The following is a 15,757-nucleotide window of genomic DNA, read 5'->3' as shown; positions in this document are numbered from 1 at the left end:
ATCATATCAAGTATGTTTCCTACGCATCACGACTCTCCTACATCCTACTCTTGCACAGATTTGGCCTAAAATCTCAAGAACAACAAGTTTCTCCCCAAAAACCTAGAAGCAAGAGAACAACCAAGAAAAAGAGGTATTTGGGGAAAAACCTTGGTCCATGGCAAGAGGAAGTGGTGGGGAACGATCCCACCGGTCGGAATCCGAGGAGAGTGGCCGGAGACGGAGATCCGGTGAGGGCCTCCGGCGCCGTTCTTGAGAGAGAGAGAGAGACGTGGAGAGAGAGACAAATGAATGGGTATGGGGAGTTGGAACTCCCCTGCCCAAGTCATAACCCCCACGCGCCCTCGACGGCACGGTAGTACCGTTCCCAGACACGGTAGTACCGTGAGCTCAAGAAGATGCACGTTTCGAGCACACGAAAAACTGGATCTTTGCACAAAACACTCCGAGCCAACACAACACCACAAGACCACGCAACACACAAAACCAGAAAGGCACACGACAAACAAACCAACCACGAGACACCACCTCTCCAAAAGAGAGGGTGGTGGCCGTAGCCACCTATGTTTGAGTCAATTGGTATGGCACCGCGAAGAATTATCCTTGGGTCCATGACCAAAACTCGTCTTTGAAGCACAAGTACCATCAAACATGGCTAATGTGAAAGACTTGACAGATTTATGCATAATGGGGGGAGGGAGAGTTCATTGAGAGAACATCACTCCCCCTATGTCCATGCCTACATCTAAATAGGACAACACGTCGAGTATGGTGGGGTGTGCAAGGGTTCAAGCAACATTGCTTGAATCGATGATATTTACCTCATGCCTTAACTCGCGAAATCTTGCTTCATCCAAGGGCTTCGTGAAGATATCTGCAAGGTTATCATGAGTGTTGACGTAGTTGAGCTCGATCTCTCCTCGCCTAATGTGATCCCGGATGAAGTGATACCGGATCTCAATATGCTTCGTCTTGAAGTGATGCACCGGGTTGAGAGAGATCTTGATGGCACTTTCATTGTCACACCAAAGAGGCACTTTGTCACAAGTGACACCGTAATCCTTTAAAGTTTGCCTCATCCATAAGAGTTGTGCACAACCACTACCGGCCGCCACATACTCCGCTTCGGTGGACGAGAGAGACACACAACTTTGCTTTTTGGAAGACCAACTTACCAAAGAGCAACCAAGGAATTGGCACCCTCCGGAAGTGGACTTCCTATCCACTTTGTCTCCCGCCCAATCGGAATCCGAGTACCCTACAAGCTTGAAGTTTGATCCTCTTGGGTACCATAAGCCAAAGTTTGGGGTATGAGCCAAATATCGAAAGATTCGTTTGACCGCCACATAGTGACTTTCCTTATATGCGGCTTGAAACCGTGCACAACACATGATGTCCAGTCTAGATGCACAAAGGTAAAGCAAGGATCCAATCATGGAATGATATACCTTTTGATCCACCACTTTACCATTGGGATCTAAGTCAAGTTGGCACTTGGTGGGCATTGGAGTGGAAGCCGGCTTGACATCACTTAGCTTGAATCTCTTGAGCATGTCTTGAGTGTATTTGGATTGATTGATGAATGAGGACATCTCGAACTTTGAGGTCATGAGAGCGGCAAATTCCTCATTGAAAGCTTTGTTAGGAGAACCAAAGATAATATCATCAACATATAATTGGCACACAAACAACTCCCCTTTGACCTTCTTAGTAAAAAGAGTGGGGTCGATTAGCCCAACTTCAAAACCACGGTCTTGTAACAACTCGGTAAGGTGGTCATACCACGCACGTGGGGCTTGTTTAAGGCCATAGAGTGCCTTATCGAGTTGATACACATGATCGGGAAAGTAGGGATCCTCGAACCCCGGGGGTTGCTTGACGTAAACCAATTCATTAATAGGACCATTAAGAAAAGCACTCTTCACATCCATTTGTTGTAACTTAAAGTTGTGATGAGAAGCATATGCAATCAACATGCGAATGGATTCAAGACGAGCTACGGGAGCAAAGGTTTCACCGTAGTCGATACCCTCGACTTGGGAGTAGCCTTGTGCTACCAGACGAGCCTTATTGCGAATGATAATCCCATGGGAATCTTGCTTGTTCTTAAATATCCACTTGGTTCCTATGACACTGTGATTCCCGGTTGGTCTTGGCACCAATCTCCACACTTTGTTGCACTCGAAGTTGTTGAGTTCTTCATGCATGGCATTGAGCCAATCCGGATCTTCTAGCGCCTCATAGACCTTGTGGGGTTCCACACAAGAGACAAACGCGTGATGCTCATAATAATTTGCTAATTGTCTACGAGTGCTTACCCCTTTCTTAAGCTTCCAAGCACATTCTTCATGAGATGATCCTTGGTGGAGAGCTTGGAAGCAACCTTGGCGGCACGACGCTCTAATTCCTCCTCGGTGGTGAGTTGAGGAGCGGTTACTTGATCATCTTGTGCGCCGTCATGAACTTGTTCTTGATCTTGAACTTGCTCGGGGGAGAGAACTTGACCTTGGGCATCACTTGGTGTGTCCACACTGTCTTGAGTATGATCTTGCCCTTGGTCTTGTTCATGAGGTTGAGGGCCTTCACTTTGTTCTTCGGAAGCGTGTGGGCCTTGGGTTGGTGATGGCTCCACTTGAGTGGAGCATTGTCCTTCTCCTTCGGCCACAAGGGGTTCCTCAATGGGTAGGATAAAACCAACACCCATTCTTCTTATGGCTTGAGGAGGAATTTCATCACCTACATCACAAGTGCCACTTTGCTCCACTTGGGAGCCGTTATTCTCATCAAACTCCACGTTACACGTCTCCTCAATAAGTCCCGTGGATTTATTGAGGACACGGTAAGCATGAGAGTTTGTAGCATAACCAACAAATATGCCCTCATAAGATCTAGCCTCAAATTTAGACAACCGAACACCTTTCTTGAGAATGAAACACTTACACCCGAATACCCGGAAGTACTTGAGGTTGGGCTTGTTACCGGTGAGTATCTCATATGGAGTCTAGTTCAAGCCCTTGCGGAGGTAGAGCCGATTGGATGCATGACATGCGGTGTTGATGGCTTCGGCCCAAAAGTTGTACGGAGACTTGAACTCCGCCATCATGGTCCTTGCCGCATCCATCAACGTCCGGTTCTTCCTCTCCGCAACACCGTTTTGTTGAGGGGTGTAGGGTGCGGAATATTGATGTTTGATTCCCTCATCACTAAGAAACTCATCCAAGGTGTAGTTCTTGAACTCGGTGCCGTTGTCACTTCTTATTGTCAAGATCTTTGCATTGTGTTGAGGTTGAGCTTCATTTGCAAAGTTAATGACAGTTTGTTGGGTCTCGCTCTTCCTCTTGAAGAAATACACCCACGTGTACCTTGAGTAGTCATCCACAATCACCAAGCAATACTTCCTACCTCCAAGACTATCGAAGGATGGAGGCCCAAAGAGATCCATGTGAAGGAGCTCCAAAGGCCTCTTTGAATAAATGATAGTCGTGGGAGGGTGAGCCTTCTCATGTAGCTTTCCTTCGATACAGGCACTGCGAGCACGATCTTTAGCAAAACTAGCATTCGTTAGTCCACCGACATGGTCCCCCTTGAGGAGACTTTGCAAAGATCTCATATTGACATGGGCTAAACGGCGATGCCAAAGCCATCCCACATCAACTTTAGCCATTAGGCACATCGCGGTCTTAGTGGGTCGCTCCGAAAAGTTAATCACATAGAGACCGTTCTCGACATGCCCAACAAAAGCTACTTTAAGAGTCTTGCTCCACAAGAGGGCCACGGTATCGATATCAAAGAAAGTGGCAAAGCCCATGATAGCAAGTTGACGAGCAGAAAGTAAATTGTATGCAAGGGACTCAACAAGCATGACCTTCTCGATCGTGAGATCATGAGAGATGGCCACTTTGCCAAGTCCCAATACCTTAGAAGATGAGGCGTCACCCCACTCGACATTGGTGGGCATAGATGGAACTTTGTGCACGTCCACCACTAAGTCCTTGCTTCCGGTCATATGATTTGTAGCTCCGCTATCGAGCAACCATGATCTACCACCGGAAGCAAACACCTACAAGAGATCAATGCTTGGTTTTAGGTACCCATTTTGTAATGGGTCCTTTGATGTTAGTAACAAGGGTCTTAGGAACCCAAATAGACCATTCAATGTACTCATGAAGAGAACCAACAAATTTGGCATAAACATGCCCATCACTAGCACGACATAATACATAAGAAGGGTTAAAATCGCCGGCTTTGTTGAGAGGGGTGACATTGCCCTTCTTGACATTGTTCTTCTTCTTCTCCTCGGGGGCACTCTCTCCCTCCCTCACAAAGGTTTGCATGAGGGGAGGAGGTCGTTTGGTCTTGTCATTCTTCTTCTTGTTCTTGGAGTCGGGCACGTACCCAACCCCTTCCTTGGCCACACCTCCCTTTTGGTTGATCAAGAGATCGTTGAGGTTCTTCTTGCCTTGTATGCAAGTTGCAAGACCTCTCTCAAGTTGCTCCTTCAACTTAGCATTTTCCTCAACAAGATGTATATGCTCACAACACGGGTTAGTAGCATTTGCATTATCAATTAGAACCATATGAGGAAAATTTGCTTTCTCATTAGTTAGCTTCACTTGGAGTTGATCATGAGACTCCTTGAGACTAGCGTGAATACCCTTCAAGGCCTTGTGGGCCTTGTCAAGTATATCAAACTCCTCTTTGAGTCTAGCAAGATCAACCCCGAGTTTGGCCTTCTCGGAATTTAGCACACGAGAAACAATGAGGACATGATCATAATATTTCTTTAACTTAGCATGATCAACGTTGTGTGACTCCTCAAGAGCCAAACGAAGACCACGCTCTTCCTCAAGAGCATTGGAAAGATCCGAAATCTCATTGGCATAGTCACGACTATGCCCTTCCATCTTAGAGATGGTGTCTTCGTGAGCCTCGATCATGTCATTGGCTTAACCAAGTTGTTCCAAGAGAGCAACAAAGTGCTTCTTGGATTTTCCCTTGAGTTTGCCCATAAAGGCCTTAAACTCGTTAGCCTCCACATTAGCTCCCTCAAGTTCATTAATGATATCCGTCGGGGAAGGATGATTAATGATGGTAGTTTTGATGTTGGAGGTTACCTTGTTGGTGGCTTTAGCCATGAGGCACTTGGCGGTGATGCTCTCGTTGGGTGAGTCGAAGAGAGACACCCGTGACGTCGTTGCAATGGCAACGGAGGCCATGGCAACCGACTCACCATCTTCATCATCGTCATCATCCTCATTGTACTCTTCTTGCACAACCAAAGCCTTGGGAGGAGTCTTCTTGGTGAAGTTGTTCTTGTTGGGGAACGACTTGTCCTTGTCTTTTCGGATGAGCTTGCCACCATTGTCTTCCCTCTTCTCATACGGGCATTCCGCAACGAAATGACTCACGTTGCCGCAATTGTAGCAAGTCCTTACATGTTGCTTGCCCCTTGTGCCACTCGAGTTGCTTTTGCTAAAGTTTGGCCTCGAGTTTTTCTTGCTCCAAAATTGCCTTGAAGCAAGTTCCATGTGTTCATGATATGCATACTTCGTATCTTTGGGGTTGCTCTCCTCTTCTTCCTCTTCTTCTTCTTCCACGGTGAGCTTGGCCTTCAATGCAAGGTTAGGCTTCTTTGCCCATTGAGAACATAGCACCGCATTGTCGGCGGTCTTGTCCAAAATGTTCATGGCCACAAACTCATCCAACACTTCGCTTGAGGTCAAAGTGTGGAAGTCTGGTCTTTGACGAATGACGGAGGACATGGCCTTGTGATAGGGCATCATTGCCTTGAGGAATTTGCGCTTGATCCAATTGTCATCCGTGTCCTTGCTCCCATGATCTCGTAGTGAGACCGCGAGTTTGGTCACTCTCCGATAAAGCTCACGAGGTTCTTCATCTTCTTTCATTGCAAACTCATCGGCCTCATCTTGTACCACTTCATAATTGGAGCGTTGAATGCTTGCACTTCCCCGGTAGAGAGAGACAACACAATGCCATGCATCTTTGGCCAAGGCGAAGGGACGAAGATGAGGTAGGTCTTCGGGTGGAATTGCATCTTGAATGATGAAGAGAGCATTCTCATTGAATTGATTATCCGCGGCTTCTCGAGGAGTGAAGTTGCTTGGATCATGCGGATAAAAACCTTCTTCAATGATTCTCCAAAGGTTAGTGTTCACATGATTTAAATGACGTTTAAAGCGGTAAACCCAAGAATCAAAGTCCTCATTTTTCACAATCTTAGAAGGAGGACCGGCATGATTCAAATGAGTGGAAGGAATCGGTCCACCATAAACAAGTGGTGGTTCCACATGGGCAAAGATGTCGGTGCCATTCTTACCACTAGAAGAAGGAGCCTTTTCACTACTAGCTTCCCCCTTGTCGGGGATAGCATCCCTCACCTTGTTGGCGGGATCACCCACTTTCAACGGTGCGGTGGATAGTTTAAGCCCCTCAAGAAATTTAGTAAACATGCTCTCAACTTCGGTCGTCATGGAGGTTTTCAATGTCTCCAAGGCCACATTGAACTCCTCACGAGAGACCGAGGTTCCCCCATCGCCCGTAAACGAGATAGGATTCACACCGGAGTGTTCCTCCACACCGTCTACGGTATCAACCATACATTTTGGATGGTAAAGTCCTTAATAAAGAGACGAGGCTCTGATACCAATTGAAAGGATTGATATGGTTGACTAGAGGGTGGTGAATAGGCAACCAACAATTTTTAGCTTTTCTTTAGCAATTTAAACTTTGCATCAAAGTAGGTTGTCTAGATATGCAACTAGGTGAGCAACCTATATGATGCAATATGGATAGGAACACAAGCAAGCAAGATATATGAACCAAATAAGCTTCCACAAGTAAAGGCACGAGATAACCAAGAGTGGAGACGGTGGAGACGAGGATGCGTTGCCGAAGTTCCTTCTCTTTGAGAGGAAGTACGTCTCCGTTGGAGCGGTGTGGAGGCACAATGCTCCCCAAGAAGCCACTAGGGCCACCGTAATCTCCTCACGCCCTCACACAATGCGAGATGCCGTGATTCCACTATTGGTGCCCTTGGAGGCGGCGACCGAACCTTTACAAACGAGGTTGGGGCAATCTCCACAACTCAATTGGAGGCTCCCAACGACACCACGAAGCTTCACCGCAATGGACTATGGCTTCGCGGTGACCTCAACCATCTAGGATGCTCAAACACCCAAGTGTAACAAGATCCGCAAGGGATTAGTGGGGGAGAATCAAATATCTCTTGGTGGAAGTGTAGATCGGGGCCTTCTCAACCACTCCCGAGAAAATCAACAAGTTTGGTTGGCTAGGGAGTGAGATCGGGCGAAAATGGAGCTTGGAGCAATAATGGAGCTTAATGGTGGAAGAGTTAAGTCAACGGGAACAAGGGGACCCCTTATATAGTGTGTGGAAAAGATCCAACCGTTACCCACCAACCAGCCCGCGGCCAGCGGTACTACCGCGCCTGGCCAGCGGTACTACCGCAAGGCTGCGCGGTACTACTGCTTGCAACCAAGCGGTACTACCGCACGGCTGTGCGGTACTACCGTACCGACCCACGGTACTGCCGCAACCCCAGCACAGAACCGATAAACAGACACACAGAAGCTGGGGGCGGAACTTCCGCACGCGCGGTACTACCGCGCCCCCCATGCGGTACTACCGCGAGGCAAAAGTCCCAGCTAGGGGAGAAGGGAAACTTCCGTGCCTACTTTCGCAAAGAAACAGAAGTAGAAAAAACCCGGCACAGTAGTACTGCCGAGGGGCGGTACTACTACCTGACCGCATAGCGCGGTACTACCGCACGGCGAAAGCGGTACTACCGCGGTAGGTGCGGATGTAAAAAAATTACATCCGCTCCTACTACCGCAAAGGGGCGGCACTAGCCTGGTGGGCAGCGGTAGTGCGGCTCCAGGGGAGTGGTACTATCGTGGGCACCTGCGGTACTACCGCGCCACCGCGCGGTACTACCGCGGATGCCTACGGTACTACCGTTGACCCAGGAGCAGTACTACCGCAACCAACAACGGCAGCCAGACAAGGGAGGCAAGAAAACGGTGGAAGCTCCAAGGAAGAAGGAGGGGATAAGAAGGAGACGTGTGCGTGATGATTCCACCCAAACCTTTCCAACACGGACCCCCTCTTAATAGTACGGCTTTCCTACGACTCAAATCCACCAAAAAGAAACATAGAAAAGACGCCGTCTTTGTCAGTCTTCGAGGGGCACCCAATCGTCTTATGCCTAGCAAAGAAGTGTCTGGAATACTCATGGCACACGATTAGTCCGCAAATGCGTTGTCATCAATCACCAAAACACTTAGGGATAATATGTCCTTACAACAGCTCCACCAGCAGCAAGGGCAAGAGCTCCAGCTACAGCTAGGACTGCAACTAGGGTTGTACCTAGGGCAGCTCCTTCTGCTCCTGCTCCAACAAGGCCAAGTTCATCTTCTGCTGCTGCTGATAGGCCTAGTTCATCTTCTGCTACTGCTGCTAGGTCAAGGGGAAAGAAAACATTCATACCACCAAGACTGTCAGGTACTGGAAGAGTGAGAAAGCCATCATACAAGATGTCTGAATGGTTCAATTGTTCTCAAGGCAGCAAGAAGTGATGTAATGTTGAAACATGTTTAATTCAGCCTTTTTTGGCTAGTTTGTGATGAAGAATATTAAGAATTTCATGTTGAAACCAGTTAGTTCAAGTCCAAGTGGTGGACTATGTAATGTACCTAATGGTTGTGATGCACTATGATACTCTGGTTATGATAATGTGATGATGAACTTATTAGTTATGATGTTTTGCAACAAGTTTTCATTCTGTTGTTGTGATGATGAGCATAGTTTCATTGTTGATATGATGATGATCTTAGTTTTCATGATGTTGATATGATGTGTTATGATGTGTTGCAACAAGTTGGGTGCCTCGGCGTCGGCGTCGACAAGACCCAAAATGTCTCCACTTGGGCATTTAGGGTGCCTCGGCGTCCACAAAACCTAAAATGTCTCCACTTGGGCATTTAGGGTGCCTCGGAGTCGAAAAAACCTAAAATGTCTCCACTTGGGCATTTAGGGTGCCTCGGCATCGACAAAACCCAAAATGTCTCCACTTGGGCATTTAGGGTGCCTCGCCGTCGACAAAACCCAAAATGTCTCCACTTGGGCATTTAGGGTTCCTCGGCATCGACAAAACCTAAAATGTCTCCACATGGGCATTTAGGGTGCTTCGGAGTCGAAAAAACCCTAACAAGTTACTGACATGTTAATTTTTTTAATCCAAAAAATTGCACAAAAATAAAAACCCTAAGAAGTTACTGACATATTAATTTTGTAAATCCAAAAAAATTGCACAAAAATAGTTTGGCCTAGGGATCGAACCCAAGACCAGTGGGTAGTAACCAGGGGTTCAATACCAATAGGATAGTGCTAATGATGTTGTTTTAGTAGCATCCGCAATATTACTTATATTTAGTTAGGCACGCACTGTGTTGAGAGTGCGTTGAGGCCGCCAGCGTGGTGAACGTCCATTTAGTATAACTAGTCGTTTCGGTTTCTGCCTTTAATACGTGTCCACCTACCGCTCTCTTCGATCACTCGACCACTCGCCACCCGCACCGCCCACTCCTCTTCCCCCTCTCTCCCGTCGAAACCACCGCCGACAGCCACCCCAACCGCCGTCGCCATGGACTGGCAGCTGGCCATCGAAGAGCTCGCCGGCAACAACCGCGAGCTGCGCGCACAGTACAGGGAGATCGCGCACTGGTTCCCCAGCGCGGCGATGCTGAGGAACCATGCTCGCGGCCTGGTGAAGGTGATGACACCTGCCGAAAGGCAGCATGCATTCCCTGTCGGCTGCACCGTCCCGCCGGCGACCATTCTCCTGTGGGCGATGCGTGAGGTGCAGCGCTCCCCCGACCCCAGGCAGCGCGCCCGTTGGTGGATGTACCGCTCATCCACCACGCCGCCGACCGCCGTGGATGACATCACCGATGCCGTCCTCGCTCTCCCATCCCCCATCAACAACGCCTACTGGGAGAGGCGCAATCCATGGGTGTTCGGGCCAGACGACGACTCCGACGTCGAGTCCGAGTCCTCTGACGACTACGACTCTGACGAATCTGACGGCTACTCCTCTGACGACGAGGTGGACGAGGTCGTCGTACTCTCCTCCGACTCCTCCGACGATGAGCCTGATGTGCAGCTCCTGGCGCCCGTCCTCCATGTCGTCGAGGGGCAGAAGAACATCCCAATTGACGTGGATAAGCTGCCAGAGGTCGCCGACAACCCAGAGCTCGTCGTCGTGAAGCAAGAAGAGGAGGGCGGCGGTGAAGATGTGGTGGAGCCAGCGCCGGCCAAGAAGAAGAGGGCGGCTGTCGGTGTCAAAACCGGCATATCTCGGGTAGGGGGTCCCGAACTGTGCATCTAGGCCGGATGGTAACAGGAGACAGGGGACACTTTGTTTTACCCAGGTTCGGGCCCTCTCGATGGAGGTAAAACCCTACTCCTGCTAGATTAATATTGATGATATGGGTAGTACAAGAGTAGATCTACCAGACTACCACGAGATCAAGGAGGCTAAACCCTAGAAGCTAGCCTATGGTATGATTGTTGTGTATGGAGTTGATTCTGTCCTACGGACTACAACCCTCCGGTTTATATAGACACCGGATAGGGTTAGGGTTACATAGAGTCGGTTACAATGGTAGGAGATCTTGAATATCCGCATCGCCAAGCTTGCCTTCCACGCCAAGGAAAGTCCCCTCCGGACACGGGACGAAGTCTTCAATCTTGTATCTTCATAGTCCTGGAGTCCGGCTGAAGGTATAGTCCGGCTACCCGAACACCCCCTAATCCAGGACTCCCTCAGTAGCCCCCGAACCAGGCTTCAATGACGACGAGTCCGGCGCGTAGATTGTTCGGCATTGCAAGGCGGGTTCTTCTCCAAATCTTGTGTACCTGTAGGAATAATGTCCGATTTTTGTAATGTAGCGCTCCTCGGCTTCCACGTCCATTCCACGTGTCAAACGAATGCGAAAAGCCAGGGCGTTTTTTACACCTACACCCCTGGCCGTATAAACGAGTCGCCTATTTAACGGGATGGGGATTTAGGTCCAAACCACATCTCTTCCCTTCCACGAGTTATCATCAGAGCACTTCCAGCAAAGGTCCATTCCAACATGGCCAACCTTCCCAGCTCCTCCTCTCGCCCTTCCAGCCCTAAACCTGGAGACTGGGAGAGGTGCTCCATCCCGCACAGCGAGCTAGTGTCGCTTCAGGCCAAGGGATTTCTCCCTCAGGCCTATATGGTCCCGGTCTGAGCCGGACTCGCCACCTATAACGGTGGAGAGCAAGCAGAGAGCACCCCCAATCCCTCTAAAGGAGAGCGGGTGTGCCTCGTCCCCTATCTAATAAGGGGACTGGGATTCCCAATTCATCCATTCCTCCGCGGGCTTCTGGAGTTCTACGGCCTCAAGCTGCACAGTCTCACGCCCGCCTCCGTATTGCATATTGCGGGTTTCGTCGCCCTTTGCGAGCTATTTTTAGGCGTTGAGGCTCATTTCGCGCTATGGAAGAGGTTATTCTGCCTGGTGCCCCGTTCTCAAAAGGGGTCCATATACCAAGTGGGCAGAGCCGAAGTATGGCTTGCCGGGACCGGATACCTATCCGGAACCCCAAAGGAAGCATCCGAGGACTCGACCTCGAAATGGTTTTATATAGATGACGTCCCGCTACCGGACCCTATCCGGGTCGGTCTCCCTGAGTTCAACAGTGCTCCATTGAAGAAGCGCTTGAGCTGGCGTGCGCGGAGCTCTCAGAGAGAAAGTGACAGAGACGTCCTTTACCTGATGGGCCGAATAAGATTGTTGGCTCATTCCGGACTAAAAATGATTGGAGTCATGGCCGCATGCATTATGCGGGGGGTGCAGCCGCTTCAATATAGAGGCCACCCAATGTGGGAATTCAACGGGGAGGATGACGCCACCCGCTACGGTCGTAAAGGGCCGGACTCAGCCGCTACTCTCGAAAAGATCTTATCCTCTCTGTACAAGGGCGAAAAGGAGGAATTCCTCTGCGTCAACCCGCAGGACGGATTTAGTATGTACGATCCTCCGAGTTGGGTAAGTGAACAATTGCGCTTGCCCGTCTGTTTGATACTCCCGTAGTTAGATAGGTAGTCTAACGACTTCACTGCAGGAATTGCGACAGGAGGTAAAGAATATAAGCAGCCGCCCTCCACAGCCCGAGGACCCAGAACGGTCCCTCGATCCGGACTTCGAAGAGGATCCGGACATATCGATGGAGCTTATCGATGGGGTGTTTTATCAGCTAAGCAAGGACAATACCTTGGTAGCCATCACGGCTGATTACCCAGGGTTAATCCCGGCCTCCCAGGTGACAGAAACCGGAGTCTCATTCCCTTGAGAGGGATTCCACTCTTGCGTATTTTGGTGTTTCCGACGTCAACCGTGTTTTGCCGGGCAGATTTCCAAGGCAGGAAGCCGAACCTACGGCGGCCAGCCAACGAGGGGCCGCAGAGCCCCGTAGGGCGAAAAGGAATGAAGTCCGGACTGAAATGCCGGCGCAAAGGTATAATGCACCCTCTGCTTCGCTGGAGTTATTCTATCAGGGCATATTAACGCTCGTGCTATCTTCAGGATGAAGAGACCTCGCCGGACTACATCCGGAGAGGTTGCCAATCGCGCCTCCACCAGCCAGGCTCCAACGTCTGGCCAGGAAGCGGAGGCGAGTACAAGGCGCGCACCGGACGTTCCTCCGACAGAGGATGCGAACAGGCTGTCCGCCACAAATTCAGAAGTGGAGAGTGCCATGAACCACAGGCGTCGCCGGACAATTCTACGCGACGCTTGTTTCTCCCGAGAGGCTTTAGATGCCTTTAATTCGGGAGATGCGTACCTCCGTGCTGCTCAAAATGGTTTAGCCAGAGCCACGGAGCAGTATGTGAAAGACATACGGGTAAGAAAATTTTGGTTAATTATTTATATATATGCCAGTAGCCCCCGAGACTTGAAATAGTTAGAGCAATTGATTTAAGATCATTTAATATGCAGGTTCTTACAGAGAAGAATACTGTACTGTCCCAGGAGCTGGAAAAGTGCAAGGCCCAACTAGAGGCCACACTAGCCGCAACAGGGGAGCCCAAAGGGACCCCCTCAGGTAGAATACACTTCGAAAGATTAGTATTGTGCGGTGTGGGCGTAAATCTGACAAATCAAATTGCAGATGGCGCCGGACTTGATCCGGACAAGCAACAACTCTTACGCCAGCTAAAGGCCGGTGAGAGTATGTTGACGAGGGTGAGGCGAGAGAGGAATGATCTTCAGGATGCCAACACCAAGCTGGACGTCGAACTTAAAGATGTTCGTGGCCAGCTTTTGGACTCCACGAAGGAGAATCAGCGGCTTCGACGCGGCATTTTTAGTAAGTGCTTGAACGAACTTTGAAAAAAGTTCGGCGAGGGAGTCGACTAATAGAGTAATGTCTGTAGGTATGCTCACAGATCGTCCTGCAGAGGAGATGCCCGATTCTACGGGTGACCTTCTTCCCGAACTCATGCAACTGCACAAGCGAGTTCGGCAGGCGATGTGAGGCGTTGCCCGAGCCTTATGGCCTGCCCACTCCGTGCTCGAGGGCCTTGGAGAGCTTGTGGAGAAGCTGAAGGGAGCTCGACGGCGCTTCCGTTTTTGGAAGATATCGGCCTGCCGACAAGGCGCTCGGGAAGCCTGGGCCATGGTGAAGACCCGTTTTACGAAGTCTGACCCAAACCACATGGCTGAGGTTGGACCAGTGGGGCCTGACGGGAAGGAGATCCCTGTGAGCTTGGTATACGGCCAAGTAGAGTTGGCCGCGAAGTATTCCCAGCAGGACTGTAAATTAGACAGCCTGTTAGATGGTATAGAAGAGGAATACAATTAGTCAGAATGACTATGTAATTTTGAATTGACATGTGTAATGCCTTCTAGCCGGATTGTAGATCGTTTGTCGTTGCCGACCTTTCCGCTTCAACCTCGGGACCTGACGGTCCGGAGTGTGTCCGAATACCATAGCGGTTATATAAGAACCGTGGTATGCGTGGAGACCAGGCGTAGGGGTCATTAGTGCTTTATCAGACAAGTGCCCAACTAGTTATGTTATATTACATGGTTAGTAAGAAACATCTTCCAGAGAGAATAGTTCCGTTAGGGGTTCCTTTCGCTGGGAGGCATGCCCTAAAGTGCATGTCCGGACTGCGTAAAAGGACGCAGAAAAAGGCATCTGGGGGCGCATAAAATGGGTAAAAAGATCATCTTTTGTCTCACCGACCGAATATTCCCTTAAGAACGCTAGCTTTCGGTTTCACCCAGTCTGAGGTACACATCCGGCTGACCCGGCAGTAACAATCGCAGAGGTGCTCCCTTTACCTCCTAGCCGAACAATCGGGAACGTAGGGGTAAGCACAGGAGCCAGGCAACCCAGCTTGGCCAAAACTTAAGTCATATCGATGCATATAATGGTGAAGAAAAAGGTACATGCGGAAGTTTGACGCATGCGTTGGGCATGAAGCCCGTATGAATAAGCTTCTGTTAAAGAAGCCCCCAGGTTTAGTGAGCGTGAGTGGCGCGGCACTAGATAAGCCTTTAAGGGCTGTAAAAGAAAATAGAGGAAGGAGAGAAATGTAAGACAGAAAAATACAAAAATGGACAGAGGAAGGAGACGAACACAGAGTCCGACGCTAGGCATAGAATCTTCGGAGACGGGTGGTGTTCCACGGGTTCGGCTCGAGTCGGTTATCCGATGCATCTCGCAGGTGGTACGCCCCGCCAGTCAGGACTTGGTTGATTATAAATGTACCTTCCCACTTGGGCTTGAGTTTGTCCTTTTTCTTATCCGGCAGGCGTAGAACGAGTTTGCCAACATTGTAGTTTTTGGCCCGTACTTCTCTGCTTTGATATCTTCGGGCCTGCTATTGATAAAATGCGGAACGGGCTTTTGCCACGTCACGCTCCTCCTCCAAGGCGTCCAAGTTGTCCTGCCGATCAAGCTCGGCTTCTCTTTCTTCGTACATGCGCACTCTAGGTGAGTCATGAATTATATCGCAGGGCATTATTGCCTCTGCACCGTACACCATAAAAAATGGTGTGTATCCGGTGGTGCGATTTGGCGTGGTCCGCAGTCCCCAGAGTACGGAGTTGAGCTCCTCTACCCAGTGCGTATTAGATTCCTTAAGGGACCGCACTAATCTGGGTTTGATGCCGCTCACAATAAGACCGTTTGCACGTTCGACCTGGCCGTTGGTTTGTGGGTGATAGACGGAAACATAATCGAGCTTGATGCCCATGTTTTTGCACCAGAGTTTTACCTCGTCTGCGGTAAAGTTCGTGCCGTTATCAGTTATGATGCTGTGGGGGACGCCATAACAGTGTACAACCCCGGATATGAAGACTATCACAGGTCCGTATTCGGCCGTTTTAACAGGCTTGGCTTCTATCATTTGGTGAATTTATCCACCATGACCAGTAAGTATTTCTTTATATCGGTCCCGCCTTTAAGAGGTCCGACCATGTCAAGCCCCCAGACCGCAAAAGGCCAGGTGATTGGTATAGTTTGGAGTGCGATGGGTGGCATATGGCTTTGGTTGGCAAAAAGTTGGCAACCAGCGCAGCGTTGGACTAAGTCCTGAGCGTCTGCCCGGGCCGTCGGCCAATAAAAGCCTGTACGGAAAGCCTTGCTAACAAGGGACCGAGCAGCGGCGTGGTGA

Source organism: Triticum aestivum, chromosome 1A, assembly GCF_018294505.1.
Source record: "Triticum aestivum cultivar Chinese Spring chromosome 1A, IWGSC CS RefSeq v2.1, whole genome shotgun sequence".
Taxonomy (NCBI): domain Eukaryota; kingdom Viridiplantae; phylum Streptophyta; class Magnoliopsida; order Poales; family Poaceae; genus Triticum; species Triticum aestivum.
This window is presented reverse-complemented; position numbering follows the sequence as displayed.